The sequence below is a fragment of the Ursus arctos genome, chromosome X (assembly GCF_023065955.2).
Source record: "Ursus arctos isolate Adak ecotype North America chromosome X, UrsArc2.0, whole genome shotgun sequence".
Classification (NCBI taxonomy): domain Eukaryota; kingdom Metazoa; phylum Chordata; class Mammalia; order Carnivora; family Ursidae; genus Ursus; species Ursus arctos.
The window spans coordinates 21,006,071-21,029,227 of record NC_079873.1 but is presented as its reverse complement, the minus strand read 5'-3'; positions in this window follow the sequence as shown (position 1 = coordinate 21,029,227).

The window sequence follows — 23,157 nt, the reverse complement described above, 5'->3', positions numbered from 1 at the left end:
AGCAACTGATTCTTGATTTCAGCTCAAGCCATGATCTCAAGGTCCTGGGCTCAAGCCTCACACCAGGCTCCGTGCTCAGCACAGAGTCTGCTTGTTCCCCTCCCTCTGCTCCTTCCCCTGAGTTGCGCGCACTCTCTCTCAAAAAGAAAATTTAAAAATCTCAAAAAAAAAAAATTTAAAAATCCAGCATGAGGTAAGTATTAAGGACTTATTGCTAAATGTATTCAATGTAATAATAATGTATGTGGAGATATCTATATACACACAGGTCTCCATGTACGTGTATATATTTATATACTGATCGGAGATACATACTTAACTTACGGGTAAAATGATATGACGTCTGAGATTTACCTTAAGAGAGTCCAGCAAAATTAATAATAAAAAAGGTGGATTAAAGGAAGTAATAAAAGATTGGCTTAATATTCACAGATGTTGAATTTGGTTGATGGATACCTGGGCTCATTATATTATTCTTTCCAGGGTTGGAAATATTTGAAAATTTCAATAATAAATTGTCTTTTTAGCGGCACCTCGGTGGCTCAGTTGGTTAAGCGCCTGCCTTTGGTCCAGGTCATGATCCCGGAGTCCTGGGATCAAGTCCTGCATCGGGCTCCCTTGCTCAGCAGGGAGTCTGCTTCTCCCTCTGACCCTCACCCCTCTCATGCTCTCTCTCTGTCTCTCAAATAAATAAATAAATAAAATCTTTAAAAAAAAATAAATTGTCTTTTTAAAACTAAAGATTTCAATGGGTAGTCTAGCAGGCAGGGAACAATTCTGTCAGATACTAGAGCACTAGACAGAAAAGAGGATGATTCCAGAGACTGCCACTCAGGCAGAAAAACACAGAGTAATCGACAATTATGAATAGGTCGGCAAGGTCCAGAATCATGGGATTCCAACTGTCAACGTCAGCAAGAGGAATTAAATTAACTCTCGGAGCTAGAGCAGAGCCTGTTTTCTCCCTGTTCTTTTTCACGTTACTATATGAAGGGGCAGCCTGGTGTCTTCAGTGCCCGTTCTACCTAATTCCTGTCCTTTCTCAGCTACAAAGACTGGGAGACTGAGACACAAGGATTTCTACACACAATCAGACAATAAAATTCCATTTGCTCAATTAAAGGGAAGAATGAAAATTGAACTTGTAAATAAAAACATACAAAAATGCAATTCATGGTATAGGTCTATTGTGGTTATAAAGATAAAACATGGGGTTATAAAAAGAAAACAATGCAAATACTCAATATATGTTTGCTTTGCGAATTAATTCATAGAGAAGCCAGGATAGGGGGAGGAGGGAGAAGCCTCTCCTTGATCATTTTTATTGACAAAAGAAAATAAACATGGAACTTTATAAAAATCAGATCTGTCCTCTTGAGATGAACTTCATTTAGACGTCTCGTGAACACTCAATTCCAACATCATATTACACTAATTAATTTCCTCCATAAATTCACTGTAATTTTGACTTTGCTCTCTCTTTAATAACATTAACATCCCAGTCATTCAATTTCAAAATTCCAGAGAGACTTCTGACTTCCCTTCACAAACAAATCCTCTAATCAGTATTTCTTTAATTGGTCCCCTTTTTCTCCTGTGTACTGCTCCAAACCAGGCTAGGATATATCTTCAAAGACAGTCATACTTGTCTGTTTATCTGGAGATCAGCCATTTTTCCTCCTAAAACATTACTTCTTTCAACACCATTTAATTCATATACTGTACGTGTCTTGTCTATGCCATGGAGTGAAAGTGGAACGTACAGCTTAAGGGTTTCTCAACTATGAGTAAGCGACTTGCCTTGGATTTCCTTCTTTCCCACCAGATGGAAATGACAGTGACACTGAGGACCTTGGAAGATGCGGATTTAGGATGGCTGAGATGCCTCACACCCCTGCGTCCCTGGATATCCTCATGGAGCCATTGTCATCTACTTGTCCTGGACTTCTTGGTATGAAGGAGTAAAATACTTCCATCTTATTTGTGCCAATTGTTTTGAGGCGGTCTCTTTGTTAGAGTAGTTTAATCTGTGCCTTATCTAATCCATAGAAAAAGTTATTTTCAGGAGAGAAATACCATGACAAATACAGCTCAATCCAGCACTTTTTTTTTTTTAAGAAAACCAACTTTTGTAATGAAACTGTTAAATGATGAACATTATTCTATTAGATGCTGAACATTACTGAGTTCGGGGAAGATTTATTGGGCAGCAGTGTTCAGAATGGTCTCCTGCCAAAATCTCACTCTGCAGTTTGAAAAATTTAAGTCCAAATGACAAAGCGAACTTCGTACTTAGGTTACTATGGGCCTTATAAATTCAGCATGTCCAAAACTAACTGCAGCTTCTGTACTTCTACTCACGTCCCACGGACCTGAAGTTACCAAATGGCACCAATTCATCTTAAGCCCAAGGGATTCTTTTCTTTTTTTTAAAGATTTTATTTATTTATTTATTTATTTATTTATTTGAGAGAGAGAGAGAGAGAGGGAGAGGGAGTACAAGCAGGCAGAGAGAGAAGGAGAAGCAGGCTTCCCACCAAGCAGGGGGCCTGATGTGGGGCTCGATCCCAGGACCCTGGAATCATGACCTGAGCCAAAGGCAGACACTTAACCAATGGAGCCACCCAGGTGCCCCAACCCAAGGGATTCTATCACTAAAGGGAAGAAGGTTATAATGGATATGGGGGAGACTAGCAATCTCTGTCCAATTTTTTTTGCCAAATAGACTTCATATTTGTAACCATGCATTCAACTGGCTCTATGTTCCCATGTCACGTTACTTTTCAAGGATCACTGAAGGGATTCAGCTGAGTTTCTAAAGTGCACTCCATGCTTTCCCAGCTCTTCAAAGCCTGATAGAGATATTTTGGGAATATTACTTGTTTATGTTCAAATCTCACCCACCAAAATCCTGCCAATTATTTAAGACCCAGGCCAAATTCTGCTATCAGGAAGCTCTGGAGATCCTTTTGACTTCAGCCCAATCACATATCCATCCATGCAATGAATACAGGCATCATCTCTATGCCAAGCTTTGGATTAAGATGTAGGATATTTGAAGTGAATAAGAACATGTTCTTGCCTAGATGGCGTCATTCTTGCCCTCTCTATCTCTTTGTTTCATTTAATTTGCTAGTTGTTACGCTCTATACTTAACTGGAATTAATTGTTCACATGGTCAATTTTTAGTTCATCAATTCCTTGGGGCTAGAAAACACACCTTGATTTTTTTTCACCCCCTATTAGAGGCCTCTGTGTAACAAAAGACATCGCCTATTACATAGTCACAGAGTCAATCAGCTGAAAAAGAATCAATGAAAGTATAAATCATATTGTCAGTATCCTCTAAAGCATCTCTTATACTAAAGTTCTGTGATTCACTACTTTCCAAACTGACTTGGATTCATAAGGAACCACATTATCTTCTTTTAAATCTGTTATTGCTCCCCAAATCCAAGTAGGCTTTGTGGTTTAAATCTAGAAATATTTTTCAATCAGATAGCTTCTGAGAGAGTATAAAATAGATACTTCAAAAGAGAATAAGCTGGGCTTCTGGCACTTTAAATACAGACATGTCTTTCTTAGTTCTCCTGACATTTCATTAAAATTATAGTACATGGAATAGAAAAGCCTAAGGCTCCCAAACCATGGGAGTAGAGTTATCAACAGACAAGCAATGATAACAAATATCTGTAAAAAAGTCAGCATATCCAGGAGTGGTGTTAATAACTCAGCAAAACCATTTGCAACCAAAAATACCATGGAATGGGTACAGTCTACGGCTCTGAAGAAATCAGTAACTCAGAGAGGCCAAGTAAAATAAGAGGGCAAGAATGAGAATTTGTGCTGATAACAGATTAATCAGAGTCAGTATTTCTCCCTACCCCTATAGCTGCCTCCTTTTGATTCTCATTAAACAAACCAACCAACCAGCCATGGTACTTAGGTATTTACCACATCTCCCCGACTCTTTTCTTCCCTGGAAAGAGTGAGTACACCCCAGGAGGTTGGTGCAGGGAGTTTTGGCACTACAGCCAAACAGCTCTCCAAGTGAAGAATCAGCTTGTACTAGGACAAAAGAAGAGAGGTCCCTGGGTAGTGGAGAGAATCCAATGGAAGGAAAAGACATTAAGAAGGAGTCTTTAGACAATACTGAAAGTATGATAAGAGAATTTTCTGGATTTAAAAAAATCCATTTGAATTTGACATTGTAAACTTATCACACTGTCATAGGGGCTGTAACATTGAGCCAGTTAGAGAACAAACTACTATTCTAGCACACTGCTAGAATCAATACCAAACAATAATCAGCCGATCAAAATACTGCATAAGAGACATCTATGGATGCATAACAAATTACCCCCAAATCCAGTGATTTCAACAATAAACGCTGGCTCTCCCGTGGTCTCTGTAGCTCTGGAATTTGGGAACAGCTGGGTGAGAGGTTCTGGCTTGCCATTTGCCATGAAGTAGCTACCAAACGGTTGGCCAGGGCTGCAGTCATCTAAACTTGACTGGAGCTGGAGGAGCCAATTCGAAGACAGCTCACTCACATGGCTGACAAGCTGGTATGAACAATGGCTAGAGGTCTCAGTCCCTCTCCATGAGCACCTCTCTCCAGAGCTGCTTGACTGTCTTCTTGATGTGGTGTCTGGCTTCCACCCAGAGCAACTATGACAGTTAACTGTATGTGTCAACTTGGCTGGGCCAGGAGGTGCCTAGAAATTTGGTCAAACATTACCCTGGGCGAGTCTATGACGGTGATGTTGGCTGAGATTGACACTTCAATTGACAGACTGTGTAAAGCAAATTGCCCTCCGTGATGTGGATGTACCTCTTTCAGTCCACTGATGGTTTGAATAGAACAGAAATGCTGACCCTCCCCAGAGTAAGAGAGAATTCTTCCTGCCTGATAGCTTTTGAACTGGGACATTAGAATTTTTCCTGCTTTCTGACTCAAACTGAAACATTAACTCTTCTAGGGTCTTAAGCCTAAGAGGCCTTCAGATTGGAATGACACCATCAACTCTCCTGGATCTCCAGCTTGCCAATTTACCCTGCAGATCTTAGAATTTGCCAGACTCCATAAGGCATAAGCTTATTCCTTACAATAAATCTCTTTTACACACACACACACACACACACACATATATATAATTATATTATATTTATTATATTATACTATATTATATACCTATTGGTTCTGTTTCTCTAGAAAACCCTAATACAACAAAGGATCCAAAAATTCACTTAGAATAATGGAAAATGGAGGTTAAAAATATTTGAGAGGGAGGAAAAAACGAGTGGAAGAATTTAGATTACTGATATAAAACTGACATGGCAGGAGCAGAAAGAGGTTATGGGATATTGTTAATAAGCTGATTGCATATCACCAATCAGGAAAGCTGTAGATAAACCAGAAAATTAATAAATAAAAAATTATCATATAATAATAATATTTTGAAATAGTACTGTAGCCATAAAAAGAATTGAAAGCAGAAATTTCTCAAACTCTTTATGGGGGGCAAGGGGGTAGCACACGGATGGGATGATTGAGGGCAGGAGATCAGTGATTATATTATAAACCTATCTGTCCCGCAGATTGGTTTTAAAACGTAAACATATACATGTATAACTTGGGCAAAATTTGTAAACAGTGACTTTTCTAAGAATGAATAAAATTATTTTTGAGAAAACTAAACAAATCATCAAAAAAGGTTATAAAGCCTCATTTTCTTTATGTAAAACTTTTATTTCCTATTATTGAAGAGCTGATTGCCAGAGCTGTCCTCGGCTTTCTGAGAGCAAATAGCAGTCATGTATATCATCCAGATAGGATCATTCATAAAAAGAACATTTGATCATTCAAAATGCCAAGCAGCACAGGAAACCTTTCATATGAATCAATACATTCTATCTTCAAAGAGGTTATTTTGTAACTTGTCCAGGGCTCACAGGTAGTAAATGACAGACTAAAGAATCAAATACCTATCTGTGAATATAGAGCAGATGCTCTGAATCTACCGCCTCGAAAAGAAAATTCGGAAAGGCGCAAAGGGGCTAGAAAGAGGGAGCAGTTGTAAAAAGATGTAAAGAATGGAACGTTCTGGGGAAAATAATGACTAACACTCACGTGTCCTCCTTCCTCTCCCCTGAATCCTTCGCGTACCTCCTGCCAAAAGAATGTTTCTAAAACCAAATTATGAGTATTCCCAGTCCAGACTCCCATACTGCCATATGTCTAACTACCCTTCTCTTGCTCTGCTGTATAAAAGGTGCCTCTTTATGTATCTGCCTCCCAAACCAGACTGTAAGGTCCTTACGGAGCTATCCCCTTTAGGTCTGTATCTTAATGTCTAGCCGCGTATCTTGTGCATAGCCTGCACTCAATAAAGGCTGGCTGGATTATTAGAACAATTATGTTTATGCTCAGACTGCCCAAGATATCCTTATTCAATAAGCGTTTATTTAGTGCATGATATGCCAAGTACTGAGGCACAGTTATTGTCCTTGGAAAGTTTACAATTTAGATGCAGAGGAACTCACATGAAAACAAATAAAAAAATCAGTAAAGAAACCACTGTGATAAGGCAGGCAGCACAAGTCCTACTTGTTCAGTACTTGTTGTTCAGTACTGGGGGAAGGAGTTAGAGAAAGAAAGAAACTGTATTTAAATATCAGTGGGCAAACGGAGTTAAAAGGTAGTGACAGTGCTACTTTCAGGTTCTGAGGAAACTGCAAATCCCATTTTGATATGACCTTAGCAGGCAGGACACCTACTGGACAGTGTCCCCTTAAGTCACACCATTGAGTCGATACAGGAACAAATAATTATGGAGGTTCTATATATCTGTCATCGTGATTCATAGGCACCATGTTGGGATACGGTGAATCTTGCTTTCATGTGCCCTTTGGTTCTTCCTGTCCTCCTGGAAACATAGTTTAACAAGAAATAAATTCTGGTTTGATCAGTTGATAGGGTTTTTTTTTTTTTTTCCATTTTTATTTGCGCAGCTATCCTTGGAGAAAAAGTCCACAGAGTAGTAAACTGTGTGTTTAGCTGTATTCAAGCTACCTGGCACTCTTCTGAAATAGAAGGCAATGAATACGAATGACGGTCTCTAGTGCTGTTTTCTCCAATCAGCAGGGGGTGACTAACATGAAGTCTCAAGAATAGACTTTATGACAATCCCAAACAGGAAAAAATAAAATTCAAAGCCAAATCCACTGAAAATTGAACAACCTTCTTGACAAATATAATCACGTTCCCTAACTTTACATACACAATTTAGTTGGACACCAATATCAAGACCAATACTGTACTAATTAGCCAGATTAAAGATAACATGAAAATTTCACTGTGACTAAGGAAGTCAGTTTTAATTATGTGGAGTTAATTTTAATAGGATTCCCAAACAACCTGAATTATACAGTAGATTCATGATATGTCTTGGTCAATCACATGCTTTTAAATCTTGTTATCTATATCACAAACATTTCATGCTCTTCCTTAGACTCCAAATTAATTCTATTGACTTATCTTACCCCAGTTTCTCAAAAATTCCCAAGATATTTTTTGATATTTATAATCATTTAGTCCAATTTAAACTGTTATCACCAAAAAGTCCAATTTCGTACTTTGATTATATCTAAAAAGTTGGATTTTCCCCCCATGGTCTTCAGCTAAAGCTTTTTTCATGCCACGAGTTACACAGGAGCCTGCCTCTACACTGGCAGTCTTAAAATAATAGTAACTCTAAAGCAGCTTTACCAGTCACTTAGTAGAAGCACACACCGCTTAGCATTCTCTCCACCTTTCTCTTCTCCTTCACCTACTTACAATCTAAGGAGGCTTATGAAGTGTGCCTTCAGTGTGCAACAGCCTCCCACCCAGTCCCCAGATGTGAAATAAGGAAACTCTGTGATGGGCTTCAGGACACGCCCCTTCCCCAATATGGCACCCGGGCATATTGAAGATCTTAAGCTGAAGGAATTCTAGAAAATGGCACAGGCAGGAAGGTCACTCTGACCTCACCTCTTGCCCTTCTCAGAAACAGGTCATAAAAGTCCCATGTGAAAGGCACCCTCCCTGCATCAGGAGGAAAGAAGACATTCTTATCACCAGACACAGGGAACTGCGGGCTGAGAAACCTGTACAAAGAAACCTTGTTAAACTAATTCTTATCACCCTTACCTTCCTTATTACTTCGCCATTTAAGACCCCAGCCCAACGGCCTGTCTTGTCAATTCTTCACACATGTATTGTTTCTCTCTAAAAGGTGTAAAAGCTTCCTGCTCTGGTCACTTCTCCGGGTCTTTATTCCCTTGTGAAACCTGCATGTACAGGTAAAGATTCAATAAAAATTGTATGCTTTTCTCCTGTTAATCGGTTTTTTGGTTTAATTTTCAGACCCACCCAGAGGCCCTAAAAGGGTGAAGGAAAACGTTTTTCTCCTCTACAGTTGGTAATACAAAATGCTATAAGGATTGGTGAAGTCCAAGACAATAGAAAAAAAAATCCACTGATCATTTTAAGTGGTATCTTGTTGTACTTTAACCTGCTAAATTAAAACTATAGAAATATATCTCTTAGAAAAACAGAAATGGAAGGAAAACTTCCAAAGTCATTGTACGAGGCCAGCATTACTTAATCCCAAAACAAAGACCCCACCAAAAAGGAGAAATACAGACCAATATCCCTGATGAACATGGATGCAAAAATTCTCACCAAAATACTAGCCAATAGGATCCAACAGTACATTAAAAGGATTACTGACCACGACCAAGTGGGATTTATTTCTGGGCTGCAAGATTGGTTCAACATCCGCAAATCAATCAATGTGATACACTACATTAATAAAAGAAAGGACAAGAACTATATGATCCTCTCAATAGATACAGAAAAAGCATTTGACAAAGTACAGCGTCCTTTCTTGATTAAAACTTCACAGTGTAGGGATAGAGGGTACATACCTCGATCTCATAAAAACTGTCCATGAAAAACCCACAGCGAGTATCATTCTCAATGGGGAAAAACTAAGAGCTTTTCCCTTAAAGTCGAGAACATGGTGGGGATGTCCACTATCACCACTGTTTTTCAACATAGTACTAGAAGTCCCAGCCTCAGCAGTCAGATAACAAAAAGAAATAAAAGGCATTCGAATCAGCAAAGAAGTCAAACTCTCACTCTTTGCAGATGACATGATACTCTATGTGGAAAACCCAAAAGAGTCCACCCCAAAATTGCTAGAACTCATACAGGAATTCAGTAAAGTGGCAGGATATAAAATCAATGCACAGAAATCAGTTGCATTTCTATACACCAACAATGAGACAGAAGAGAAATTAAGGAGTCAACCCCATTTACAATTGCATCCAAAGCCATAAGATACCTAGGAATAAACCTAACCAAAGAGGCAAAGGATCTGTACTCAGAAAAGTACAGAACACTCATGAAAGAAATTGAGGAAGACACAAAGAAATGGAAAAACATCCCACGCTCATGGATTGGAAGAAAAAATATTGTTAAAATGTCTATGTTACCTAGAGCTATCTACACATTCAAAGCAATCCCTATCAAAATACCATCAACTTTTTTCACAGAACTGGAACAAATAATCCTAAAATTTGTACAGAACCAGAAAAGACCCCAAATAGCCAGAGGAATGTTGAAAAAGAAAACCAAAGCTGGTGACATCACAATTCTGGACTTCAAGCTGTATTACAAAGCTGTAATCATCAAGAAAATATGGTACTGGCACAAAAACAGACACATAGATCAATGGAACAGAACAAGGAATCCAGAAATGGACCCTCAACTCTATGGTCAACTAATCTTTGACAAAGCACTAAAGAATATCCAATGGAAAAAAGACAGTCTCTTCAACAAATGGTTTTGGGAAAACTGGACAGCCACATGCAGAAGAATGAAACTGGACCATTTCCTTACATCATACAAAAAAAAAAAAAAAAAAAAAGACTCAAAGTGGATGAAAGACCTCAATGTGAGACAGGAATCCATCAAAATCCTTGAGGAAAACACAGACAGCAACTTCTTTAACCTCGGCTACAGCAAGTTCTTGCTAGGCATGTCTCCAAAGGCAAGAGAAACAAAGGCAAAAAATGAACTATTGAGGAGCGCCTGGGTAGCTCAGTCGTCAGGCGTCTGCCTTCAGCTCAGGTCATGATCCCAGCGTTCTGGGATCGAGCCCTGCCTCAGATTCCCTGCTCAGTGGGAAGCCTGCTTCTCCCTCTCCCACTTGCCCTGCTTGTGTTCCCTCTCTCACTGCCTCTCTCTCTCTGTCAAATAAATAAATAAATAATCTTAAAAAAAAAAACTATTGGGACTTCATCAAGATAAAAAACTTTTGCACAGCAAAGGAAACAGTTGACAAAACCAAAAGACAACTGACAGAACGAGAGAAGATATTTGCAAATGACATAACAGATAAAGGGCTAGTATCCAAAATCTATAAAGAATAAATCAAACTCAATACCCAAAGAACAAATCCAATCAAGAAATGGGCAGAAGACATGAACAGACATTTCTCCAAAGACATCCAAATGGCCAATAGACATATAAAAAGTGCTCAACATCACCTGGCATCAGGGAAATACAAATCAAAACCACAATGAGATACCACCTCACACCTGTCAGAATGGCTAAAATGAACAACTCAGGAAACAACAAATGTTGGCAAGGATGCGGAGAAAGGGGAACCCTCTTACACTCTTGATGGGAATGCAAGCTGGTGCAGCCACTTTAGAAAACAGTATGGAGGTTCCTCAAAAAGTTGAGAATAAGAAGGTATTATGCTAAGGGAAATAAGTCAATCAGAGAAAGATAATTATCATATGATCTCACTGATACGTGGAGTTTGAAAAACAAAGCAGAGGATCATAGGGAAAGAGGAGATAAAATGAAACAAGAGAGGGAGACAAACCATAAGAGACTCTTCATCATAGGAAACAAACTGAGGGTTGCTAGAGGGGAGGGGGCTGGAAGAATGGGGTTACTGGGTGATGGACATTAAAGAGGACGTGTGATGTAATGAGCACTGGGTATTATATAAGACTGGTGAATCACAGACTTGTACCTCTGATACTAATAATACATTATATGCTAACTGAATTTAAATTAAAAAATAAAAAAAGAAATATCATCAAGGATGTTGATCAATAAATTTTGTGAGTAGAAACCCATCTTATATTGTTTCCACTTTTATGATAATCACCTCTACCACTGAAATTCATCCCCTGCAGTTACGCTCACCAATTGTCTGACCATTTCATGTAGCCATTTTCCAAATTCAAACTTTGTATTAATTCACTCAGTTCTTCTGGGAAGCCAAAATGCATGAGAGTAAGATCAACAGTGGTTCATGTACTATGGACTCATTCGAAACACACAGCCAATCACTGGGCAAGGATAGAAAATGCCTGCTGTTTTCCAGGCACTATTCTTGTCATTGACAAAAGACCCATGAAATTTCATCATGAAAGACTTCTTTGGAGAAGAGGAGTTTTTTGGTTTCGTTTTGCTTGCAGAGTTGGTGTTCACAAATATATTACAGAAACTATTTTAGTGGAAAATAATCTTTAATAAGTTGATGTGAAAATATTATTGCAGTGTAAAGCATTTAGCATGGAACGAGGATCTCAGGCAGGAACAACCTTTCATATCATATGATAGACTGGTACATTACAGAAAGAGGTCTTAGATTTTGAGATGTGCTTCCCTGTAAAAAATGCATAGTTTTTAAAAGCACTTAGTATTAGAAAAGTCAGTTAAATTTGAAATGATATTTAAATATAAGGGCAAACAGCTCGTGATTTACATAAACATTTGGAGAAATTGCCTGCGAATAGTTCTTCTGTCCTCTTCCCTGACTCCCCTAAGGTTAAACCATCAAGCCTGACCTGACCACCTTAGTGAATAACAATCGATGTGGAAAATAAGAGTTTAGTGGGGAGTCTAAAAATATTCCTTTCATAAAAGCCAGAACTACATTTCCAGGACACGGACCTAGAAAGTGCATTTCTTTGTTTCTCCTTTCCCTATTTTCTCTGTCTCACTAGTGATTTGGTTAATTAACACTTCACCCAAGGATTACATCTCTTAGAGGTTCAGAGGAGTGTGAAATTGCCCTCCTGGCAATGACAAGGATGAAGGAATATCCCAGTCTCTTAGCTATTACTCTACATCTGGATTGAAAATGCAATATTTTAAAGAACACTTTCTCTAGGAACAGAGAAATATTATTCTATGACAGTGACTCTCGAAGTGTGGTCTTCACATCAGTAGAATCACCGCCGTTTAGGAACTTGTTAGACATGCAAATTAGCAAGCCCCCTTCCAGACTTACTGAATCAGAATCCTTGGAGCTAGGGCCCAGTCACCTGTAATTTGATAAACCCCCAAACTGAACCTGATGATGGATAAAGTTTGAGAATCATTGGTCTTTGCAGCTCCCTCATTATTTCTGCACATGAATATATTATTTAGTGATACAGGAAGACTTAGGTTAAATTTGTGATTAGTAATATAAATCTGAAATCATCACCTTCAGAAGTTAAACAGACTAGTTCAAGGCCGCAGGTCTTCATCAATGTTTTATTTCACTACAGAGCATGTAGGTCTGTTTGGCACAAAAACGACTAATTATCTTAGTAGATCCAAAAGGGAGGAAATGCCAGCTGAAATGTGGCAGTACTTGTTTGAACAAAGGCTCCCAGTGAAAGAAAGTACTCAGTAGTTTTAAATACCATCATATTCATTCTTGAAATATTGCTTTATCTTTAAAAGAGTTGGTTTATTTAAAGTTTTTTGTTTCCTTGTCCCTATCTTATGTTACAGTCATCTCAACGAGCACAGTTGCTGCTGTGGTTTTACAATGTTTGTGCTATTTCTTCCAGATAAGGCTAATTTGTCAGGAGAATTGCTAGTTGTGATACCAAGACAACACTGCTGGTGAAGAGGAAGTAGGAGTTCCCGAATGAGGCTACAGCAACCTTTTTCATGACACATCTCCAAAGGCAAGAGAAACAAAAGATAAAATGAACTTGTGGGACTTCATCAAGATAAAAAGCTTCTGCACAGCCAAGGAAACAGTCAAAAAAAACTAAGAGGCAGCCCACGGAATGGGAGAAGATATTTGCAAATGATACTACAGATAAAAGACTGGTATCCAAGATCTACAAAGAACTTCTCAAACTCAATACGTGAGAAACAAATAAACAAATCAAAAAATGGGCAGAAGATATGAACAGACACTTTTCCAATGATGACATAAAAATAGCTAACAGACACATGAAAAAATGTTCAAAATCATTAGCCATCAGGGAAATTCAAATCAAAACCACACTGAGATACCACCTTACGCCAGTTAGAATGGCAAAAATGGACAAGGCAAGAAACAACAATTGTTGGAGAGGATGTGGAGAAAGGGGATCCCTCCTACATTGTTGGTGGGAATGCAAGTTGGTACAGCCACTCTGGAAAACAGTGTGGAGGTCCCTTAAAAAGTTAAAAATGGAGCTACCCTATGATCCAGCCATTGCACTACTGGGTATTTACCCCAAAGATACAGACGTAGTGAAGAGAAGGGCCATATGCACCCCAATGTTCATAGCAGCAATGTCCACAATAGCTAAATTGTGGAAGGAGCCGTGATGCCCTTCAACAGATGACTGGATTAAGAAGATGTGGTCCATATATACAATGGAATATTATTCAGCTATGAAAAAGAACGAGTTCTCAACATTTGCTGCAACATGGACAGCACTGGAGGAGATAATGCTAAGTGAAATAAGTCAAGCAGAGAAAGAATTATTATATGACTTCTCTCATCTATGGAACATAAGAACTAGGAAGATCGGTAGGGGAAGAAAGGGACAAAGAAAGGGGGGGTAATCAGAAGGGGGAATGAAGCATGAGAGACTATGGACTCTGAGAAACAAACTGAGGGCTTCAGAGGGGAGGGGGGTGGGGGAATGGGATAGACCGGTGATGGGTAGTAAGGAGGGCGCGTATTGCATGGTGTACTGGGTGTTATACGCACCTAATGAATCACTGAACTTTACATCAAAAAAAATAAATAAATAAAAATTAAAAATTAAAAAAAAATAATAAAAGCAGAATTTTATCCCTATTGTCCCAATTTCCCAGGCTAGAAAGTGGGGCTCCTTTCCCTTTTTTCCATCACCCTCCACACCTGCTCTGTCATCAGCTTCCACAAATCCCTTCTCAACCCCCTCCACTCACCTTCCTCATTTTGATTCCTTTGCCACTGTAGCAACTGAGATGCTAATCATCTTTCAACAGGATGAGTCTAAATTCAGGGACACAGAAAAGATTACCGTATCTATAACAAGCCAATTCTTTCACAGCAGCTAATTGTCATTCTAGCTTCTAAAGTGCTTTCAAGCACTTACTGCTCCTGTAATCCTAAATGAGCTGAATGGGAAAACCAACTAGTGGAGGACTGTGGTGGTTCTGTTCTTTTAAAAACCTCCCCTGCCCACTACCTCCCCACCCTGCCCAGCTACATACTACATAATGATTATAATAATTCATTCACTCAACTTTTTTTTTTTTTGATGCTGTTATCTGTCAAGAGCTGTCTTAAGCATAAAGGCCACAATAGTCAACAGAGACAAAAAACAGAGACTTTGCTTGTAAAATTCATCATCTAATGACAGCAAGGTGTGGAGAGAGACATATCATTATATCTATATCTACAGCTACATCCAACTATATGTGTATCTAGCTATCCTTCTGTCTAGCTATTTTAGACAGAACGGTCAAGGTAGTCCTCTGATGTAGCGACGTTCGAACAAAGACATGAATGAAGTGATTGAGGAAGCCATATTGCTACATGAGGAAACAGTGTTCCAATATAGCAACTGCAGTCAACTGGGGGAAACAGAGGAGGCTGGTATAACTTGAGGTAAGGAAAGGGCATGGGGATGAAAATGAGGCCAGAGGTAGCCAGGGACCATGCAGATTATTTTAAGGAATACAGATTTTACTTTAATTGAGATGAGAGACTCTTAAAGGTTTTGAGAAGAGAGGTGACATATTGTGACTGGTATTTTAAAAGGATGACCCTACTTACCAGGAATTGAAGCAAGGAGACCATTTAGTAGACAATTTGCAATAAACCCAGTAAGATTGATCAAATGATGAAGATTTGATGAACCAGGGTGATGGGGTGGCGGTGGTGGTGTTTTCTATTAGATTGAATGTGGGGAGTGAGAGGAAGGAAGGAGTTCAAGATAAACACAATGGTTTTAGGCCTAAGGAAATTAAAGATGGAGTTACCTTTTACTGAGAAAGGGAAAGCCACAGAAGGAGAAAACTCGGTGGGGATAGGGGTTGATGTGGTTGGGGAAAATAAGAGATTAGCTTTGGATTTCCTTTCTCAGACATCTAGAAATCAAAGTAAAAAAAAAAAAAAGTAATAAATTTTTGGAGTCATCAATTCAGGTGGGAGATTTAAAAAACATTTATCTCAAATCACATTCTTGTCAAGAATCACACACCTTGTTGTATAGCGTTTTTCAGTATTATTGTCCTTATTACAAATCAAGGGCTGCTCATTTTTTTAAAGGTTTTATTTATTTATTTGAGACAGAGAGAGAAATTGAAAGAACAAGTGGGAGGAGGGGCAGAGGGAGAGGGAGAAGCAGACTCCCTGCTGAGCAGGGAGCCCAACAGGGTGCTTGAACCCAGGACCCCAGGATCATGACCTGAACCGAAAGTAGACACCTAACCAACTGAGGCACTCAGGTGCCCCAAATGCTGCTTGTTCTTCAAAAATAAAACATACAGATATAGAAAAGGAAACCAAATATTACTATCACCTAATCTTTTCAAAAGTAACCCTTGTCAACATCTGAATGTATATATTTCCAAACTGTACAGATGTGTACATATATTACATATATATTAGTTTAAACCCTATGAAACTACAGCTATCCAATCATTTTGACCTAAAAACACTTATTTCAGCCTCATATACAGAGATATTAACACTATGAAAACAGAAATATGCAAAGTACATTTATCTATGCAGTTATAAGATGCTATATTTCAATTGATTGTTTCAGTTGATTCTCTTACGTTGCCTGTGCTGGGACAAAGCTGGAGTAACAGACCAAGAATTACAGTGAAAGGAAATAGGTAGTGCAAAAAACCTGAAAAATTCTACAAAATACAATATAACTGTAAAGCATTAAGGGTTACAAAATGGCCCCAGGCTATACCAAAATCATCAACAGACAAAACACTCAGGACTAATTAGTATTTATTTTTTACGATGATTTTAACCAAAATTTATTGATTACCTTATGTTCAGCCAAAATTATTTTGATTGTATTATATATTCACACAAGCCATCTAGATCCCGTCCTAAAACCCCTAAAAATGCTAAAGCCAAAGCTCTACGTGAAACATTTAAAAACTTTGAATTTTTCAACAGATTCTCCACCAGGGCACACCAAAACTGAAAATGACAGTGGTCATGGCCAACATAAGCCATAAAAACATAACCTAGAATGGATGATCTCCATTCTAAGCCATCAAACAGAGTACTATCTTCAAATTCTTTTACCCAATGACATAACGTAATAAATCTTTCATTGTAGTGTGGCTCTCTAGGGAGTCCATACCCTTCTAGTTCTCCCTAGATATACCTTTATTTTTCTGTTGAGGACTGTAGCATAAATATAGCAAAACCCTTTAATTTACTTTAAAGCATTTTAATTGTGGTAATTGAATTCTGCATGATTGTGATTACTAAGTTACACATTCATTCAGCTCAGTGGTGTTTTTATAACATTTTGTGCAACAACAGCATTAAACAAATTGGGTAACATTGGTTGGTGGTTAACCATGATGCTGATGAGATTGAGCTGATAGGTTTAATACTTCCCAGAATTAATTCAGGGACAAAGTAAATAATCTTAGCTGTGTCTATCATTGGTCTTGGGGAGAGCTGGAGAAATTATGTGTAAGCCAGCACATCTCTGTTTCATAAAAAATTACCCACAGTAGGTATCTCAGAGTTATTTGAGGATCAAATGTAAGATCACAGCTTGCGAAAGTATAAACCATAAAGCACTAAATAAATTTAAGAGGTTATTGTAGTGACAAGATACAGCTAGCAAATGTATCAGAAGAACACGTTCTTTCAAGTTCAGTCTTTTGTTGTTTACTGCTGTAGGTATTGTAGGTTTTGTTTTGTTGTTGCTTTATAAATGAAAAGAAAAATAAAAAAAACCCTTGAATGTACTGTAAGGCAAGGAGAAAATAACTTCCAAAAACTCACAAAGTTTTAGTCTTTTCTTGAAATGATACTTGTCATATAGAGATTACAAGGCTGCTAGACAATGATGGATTTTTTTTCTTTTTATATGCTCAATTAAGATTATAAAATTCCTCTGAACTACAATTGAAATTACAGACAACGGTTTGCCATTATTTCTTAAAAGAGCCATTACATCGCGATGAGTTTTCACTAACAAAACTCCTATTTTTTAATACTGGAACTTTGTTTATTTTAAGATGCAATTCTCTCAGTTACAGATTGAAAAAAAAAAACCAGCTTTCTGATAGGTTAATATAAATAATATAAACAAATAAAGAATAAAAATGATTTTCCCTGGGAATTCATATAAGACAAAACTCAAGTAGTAAATTCTATTATGGAAAATTTAATAAGTTCCTTCCAAAAACTAAATTTTATAAATTTGTTAATATGTCTACTTCTAATTTAAAACATCGTTTTTTCAACGTTTACAAAGTAGGAAAACAAATGTGTTTGGCATGTCAGCTTATTTTAAAGAACTAAAATCCATAATCCAAGAGGCATTACCCACGACCCAACCTGGAAAAGAATATTGGCACAAACATATGGTAAAGTGAAAGTAGCTTGAAATTGGTGGAGTCAAGGCTAAGGGATTATCCGAGATGGAAGAGAGGGCCAGAGATTGAGTACGGCTGCAACTCCGCTTCCAGGAGTGGGGGAAGAATTAGCTGCAAAGGCACAGACTGCATCCTTCACTGATACTGGGACAGTTACCTACCTGATAAAATCAAGGACGCAAAGGTGCCTTGTATTGTTCTGTGTACTTCAGAAATGAAGTTTTGAATTATGCCACCAAGCAAATTATTATGACAAATTGAGGTTTTATCCGAAGGTAAAGGGAAAATAAAATGTGTAATGAAACAAACTTAAATAATACTATATACAACTGCATGACTAGTTGTAGCGAAGATAACTATAGTCATTATACATCTTATTAATATCAACTCTTTCATCTTCTTCTTTTACTAGTTTATATATAAAGTATTTGCTGATTTACCTTATTATTTGAAATGTTAAAAGATATCATAAAAGGATAGTGACTGAGCTAATAAAGGAGCATATATCACTCAGAGATGGATAAGAAATGTTTATGGGCAGGGAGACCATATAATTTATTACCCTAACTGGGAGAATATTAAATTCAAAAGGGATGCTAAAATAACAAACAATATAAATTTTTACACATTTGATTTATTTATGTCAGTGAACCTAAGAAAGAGTCCTGCTCAAAAATTATTTTCCAAAATAATTTCTAAGAAATCATGTATCTGCATATATTAAACCAAACAATCCCCTTATTCATATTCTGAACATTAAAATGTAAGATAGGTGTGATGATTATTATTATATATCTATAAACTTTTATCAGGTATTTAACTATATATGTTTCTAGTAATGTATCATTAGTATTATCCTAAAGAATTTTTCCAATGTTGACTTGCTTTTAATTTTTTTTCAAAAAATCATTTGCAACTTCCTCAAAGTTGCATCTGATGGCTAATAAACTCTAACTTGTTGACAACTTCAAAAGCCTCCTCTCTCCAGGCATTAATAATGTTAATTGAGGAGAGTGTCTCTGTACAGGTGGCAAGGTGTCTGCTAAGCTTGACCTAATTCTGCTAAATGGAGGCTATTCCCAGGACTATTTTTTCATAATGAAAGGTGTAAATATTTAATGTCGAATATCTTATTTTTGCACCCATACTGAATAACTTTGATAAATATGCTCCCGAGGGGCTTCTACGTAGGATGCTTTTTGAATATTTCACTGGGCTTAGATGCCACAGAGCCAGATTCTTTCCATTTCTCTCCTTTTCAGGACAGAATGTAAATTTCCCCAATTAAAAATATGAACTCCATCCAAATGACCACGTGCGAAGACTGAAAAGCAAATACAATGCTGTGAGTATTAGGCAAGTTATCTATCCTACAGTAAAACAGTGACTGGGACAGTTGTGGCGCCTGCATAGGATGGATTATCTCATGGTCTTGTGTTTCTTGACATTCAAACGGCATAGTAAAATGTGTGCAGTGCAGGCTTTCAAGAGAAACAACCTGTGGTCGTATTTAATACTTTCATACCTTCGTTATGATGCATAAGTTGTTTAACCAAGACTCAGTTCCTTCTTGTGGAAAGATGGTCATAATTACAGCACTTATCTTACAGGCTTTCTTCTGAATGCTAAAGAAGGTAATGGATAGAACATTGGTAGCGCAATGGCTGGCCCTAGTGGGGATCACGAAAATTAGCCACTGTCATTAACTGAAAATGTTGTAAAGAGCATATTTCCTTTTTGTAAAAGAGTATTCACGTCCAAAAAAAAAAGTATTCACATACATAAAAAGTAGTTATCTCTGAGTCTTGGAGTTACAAGTAATTTTCAGACTTTGCTTTCCTCTGTTACTTAATTTTACAGTAGAGAAGAATAAAATATATCATTTAAAAATTCATTTGGAAACTCATGAAAATGGAGACTTTCATAAAATGACGAAAATAATTTCTATGAGGATTATTAGTAGTGTTTAATTTGGAGTACTGGGGACTATGAGAAATGTTTTACATTTCCTTTATATTTTCCCAATTAGCTGTATTTATAAAAAGAAGGAGTAAATAGGAAATTTCTTAATATATTAGCTACTTCATTTGAAAAGGCACTTAATTTATCTTTTCATTTTATTAAAGAGATAAACTGGCTGTCAAATGAATACAATAAAAAAGCCATGTATACTGCAATCCAAAAGGGTGAAACACCTTATTGTGCTTGTGGAATTTAACTCAATAAGAGATTCTGGATTGACCTGAATGAATGGTCAGCCATCTAAATGTCCTCTAACTTGTATAGGTTCCTGAGACCATTTGGAAAGATAAAGGCGCAAATGCCAATAAACTTGTTTCCTTATCTGTAAACTAGGGAAAAGGAATCATGTGAAGCGCCACCACAGGATTGTTTTGAATATCACGGAACACAGACAAAGGTCCTGATAAAACAAATATCCTTTGCAAATAGAAAGCATTTTTTATCACGGAGATCATCACATATGTGTTCTATCATCTTAAAAAACTGAAAGCAGACCAAAAATTAGTAATCAAGAATGAAAAGAACCCTATCTGGATGAGTTAGGATAAAGATTCACCTCCATCACAAAGATAAAAACATCCACAAGCAGTACGAAGTCTATTTCATTCTCATGCTAGTTCCGCATCTCGACTGCAGGTGTGGTCTGGCTCGGAGCCATCAAGACACTCAACGGTAAAGGCGCCTTTGGCATTGGCGCCGTGCTACCCCCTGGCACACAGTCCTCCTCCTCACAGTCATAGCCTTCTGCTCTCCTGCATTTGGCTTCCAGCTTGTGTGAAGAGACAATAGAAGAAAGCCAGATTAAGCAAAAATTGCTTATGCTCCTATTTCATTAGCAAGAATTCAGCTAAATGGCCATATGTGGCTGCAAAGGAGGCTGGGGACTACGGTCTCCAGTTGGGGTGCCCTATTTAATCAGGGAGAAAGGTATAACAGATTTGGAGGGGCAACTAGCAGTCAAATACATCTCCTTACAGAGCACATGGGGCCACTTAAAACCACAGCATCCAGTAGTAAAACTTGAAGGAATTTCCGGGAATTCATGATTAAATTCGCTTAGCGCCTAAGTCATGCTGTTTATCTTTCACTATGCACAGGTTTTCTTTATCCTACAAGCGATACTTAAGCATAAGACAAAAAAAAAAAAAAAAAAAAAAAGAATAATTTCGACAAGTCTTGTACATTTTACAAGGGTTTCTCCTCTTCTAGTCACAAAAGAACTCTGCCCTATCAGCAGATGTCTTGCTTCTCAAGAGCTCCCTCTGTGGAACTTCGGGACAGCTATAGGGGAAATTAGGGTTTGAAGATGGGGAACTTCGAAGGAGTCTGTTAGGTATAGGAAGAGAGAGAGAGAGAGGAGAGTGTTTGAGCTATTTCAGAGAAAAACACACTTTATACGAAAAGCTTGTAATGCAGCTTAAAAATTTGGGAAAATGCCCCAGAGGTGGTTTAACGCGCCTTAGTAACAGGCGGTTGCTTTAATACTGCTCACGAGGAAGAAATTCCTTTGTTAAAGGGCTTTCTAATTGAATGAGGGCGCCCTCTGCTTACCTTACGAGCTCTTCCTTTCCTAGGAACTCAAGTGCATTGCTTAAAGCATGCCTGGACTCAGACCTAACCTTGATTTCTCAAGGAAAAAAAAAAAAAATCCTCACCCTTGATATGAAAATGGACTTAATAGATCAACCCATTAAGTCTTTCGTTATTCTCAGGTATTATTGCCAGGATTAGGATAACCTCACACTATTTAAAACTCCCTCTGCTTCAAGAAGCATGTGGTTTGGGACAGAAGGTCTCCAATCTAATTTCAAAATTTCCACGGCTGCTGTAAATTACTTTGGGCAGAAAGGTGGTAGCAGACAAAATTCCTATGAAAGATATCATTTTAAATGTCATGGAGAGAATCAATAATAAAGGTTTGTAACATAAAGTTTCTTTTGGCAGAAGCAAGAATGACGAGAGGCTCTATAAGATTCTCTAAGGTCTCCTGTCTGATCCCCACAAAAGGAATTAATAGTAAGTGAACAGAACGAGGGACTTGAAAAGATTACAATAATTCCTCTATGATTTGAAGAATGAAAAATAATGGGAAGTTGTAAAAATGTGTTAGTCATTAAGCAGCTGTTTCAGAAATTGTGAAAAATAAGGGTGGCAGGAAGTCAGCGGATTGAGAAATCAGACATAGGCTTTTTTTTAAGGTTTACAGAAATAAAGCAAATTGAAAAAATAAAAGGACACAAGAAACCTCTGGGAGGTGTTAGATACGACTCTTCCCGTGTTTGCAGGGATGGTATCACAGGTGTTTGCCTATGCCCAAAACTTACCAAATCACACATATTAAGTACCTGTAATTCTTTGTCTAGTCTACTTCAATAAAGCAATTCAAAACATATACGCAAAAAAGCACACAAATCTTAATTATGCAGCATAGTACATTTTCACCAAGGAGACACACCCAGATGGAAAAGTACAATATTTACCAGTACCTTTAAGGCCCCACCAGGCCCACCTCCACTAAGTGCCATCATAAAAGCAACCATTACCCTGATTTCTGACATCTTAGGTTAGTGCTGCCTTGGTCTTAACTTTATATAAATGCAATGGTACGCTGTGTACTCTTTTCCTTGCTTCTATGGCTAAATATTATGCCGATGCTCATACAGGTTATAGTGTATAGCAGTAATTTAATCCCTCTCATTGCTGGATAACGTTCAACTGTGAGTACTTCTCAATTTGTTTATTCTTTCTCGAGGCAATGCGCACTGAAACTCCAGTGGATTTTTAAATTTTTTTTTAAGTTTTATTTATTTAAGTAATCTCTACACCCCATGTGGGGTTCGCAGTCATGTCCTCGAGATAAAGAGCCACATGCTCTTCTGCCTAAGCCAGCCAGGCACCCCTGAAACTCCAGTATAGAGATCGTATGAATAATACTGCTATATACACCTTTGTATATATCTTTTTTTATCTTCTGATGCATATACACACATATATTACTTTGGGTTATATACTTAGGAGTTGAATTCCTATGTCACAGAGTGGACATATGTTCAGATTTTGAAGATATTCCCAAGGAAATTTCCAAAGCAATTTTATCAGTATAAACTTCTACCAGTAGGATATGATGGTTCCAGTTACTCCCATATCCTCAATAATTCTTCAAACTGTCAGGCATGTTAGTTTTATGCATTCTGATTGGCATGTGCTTC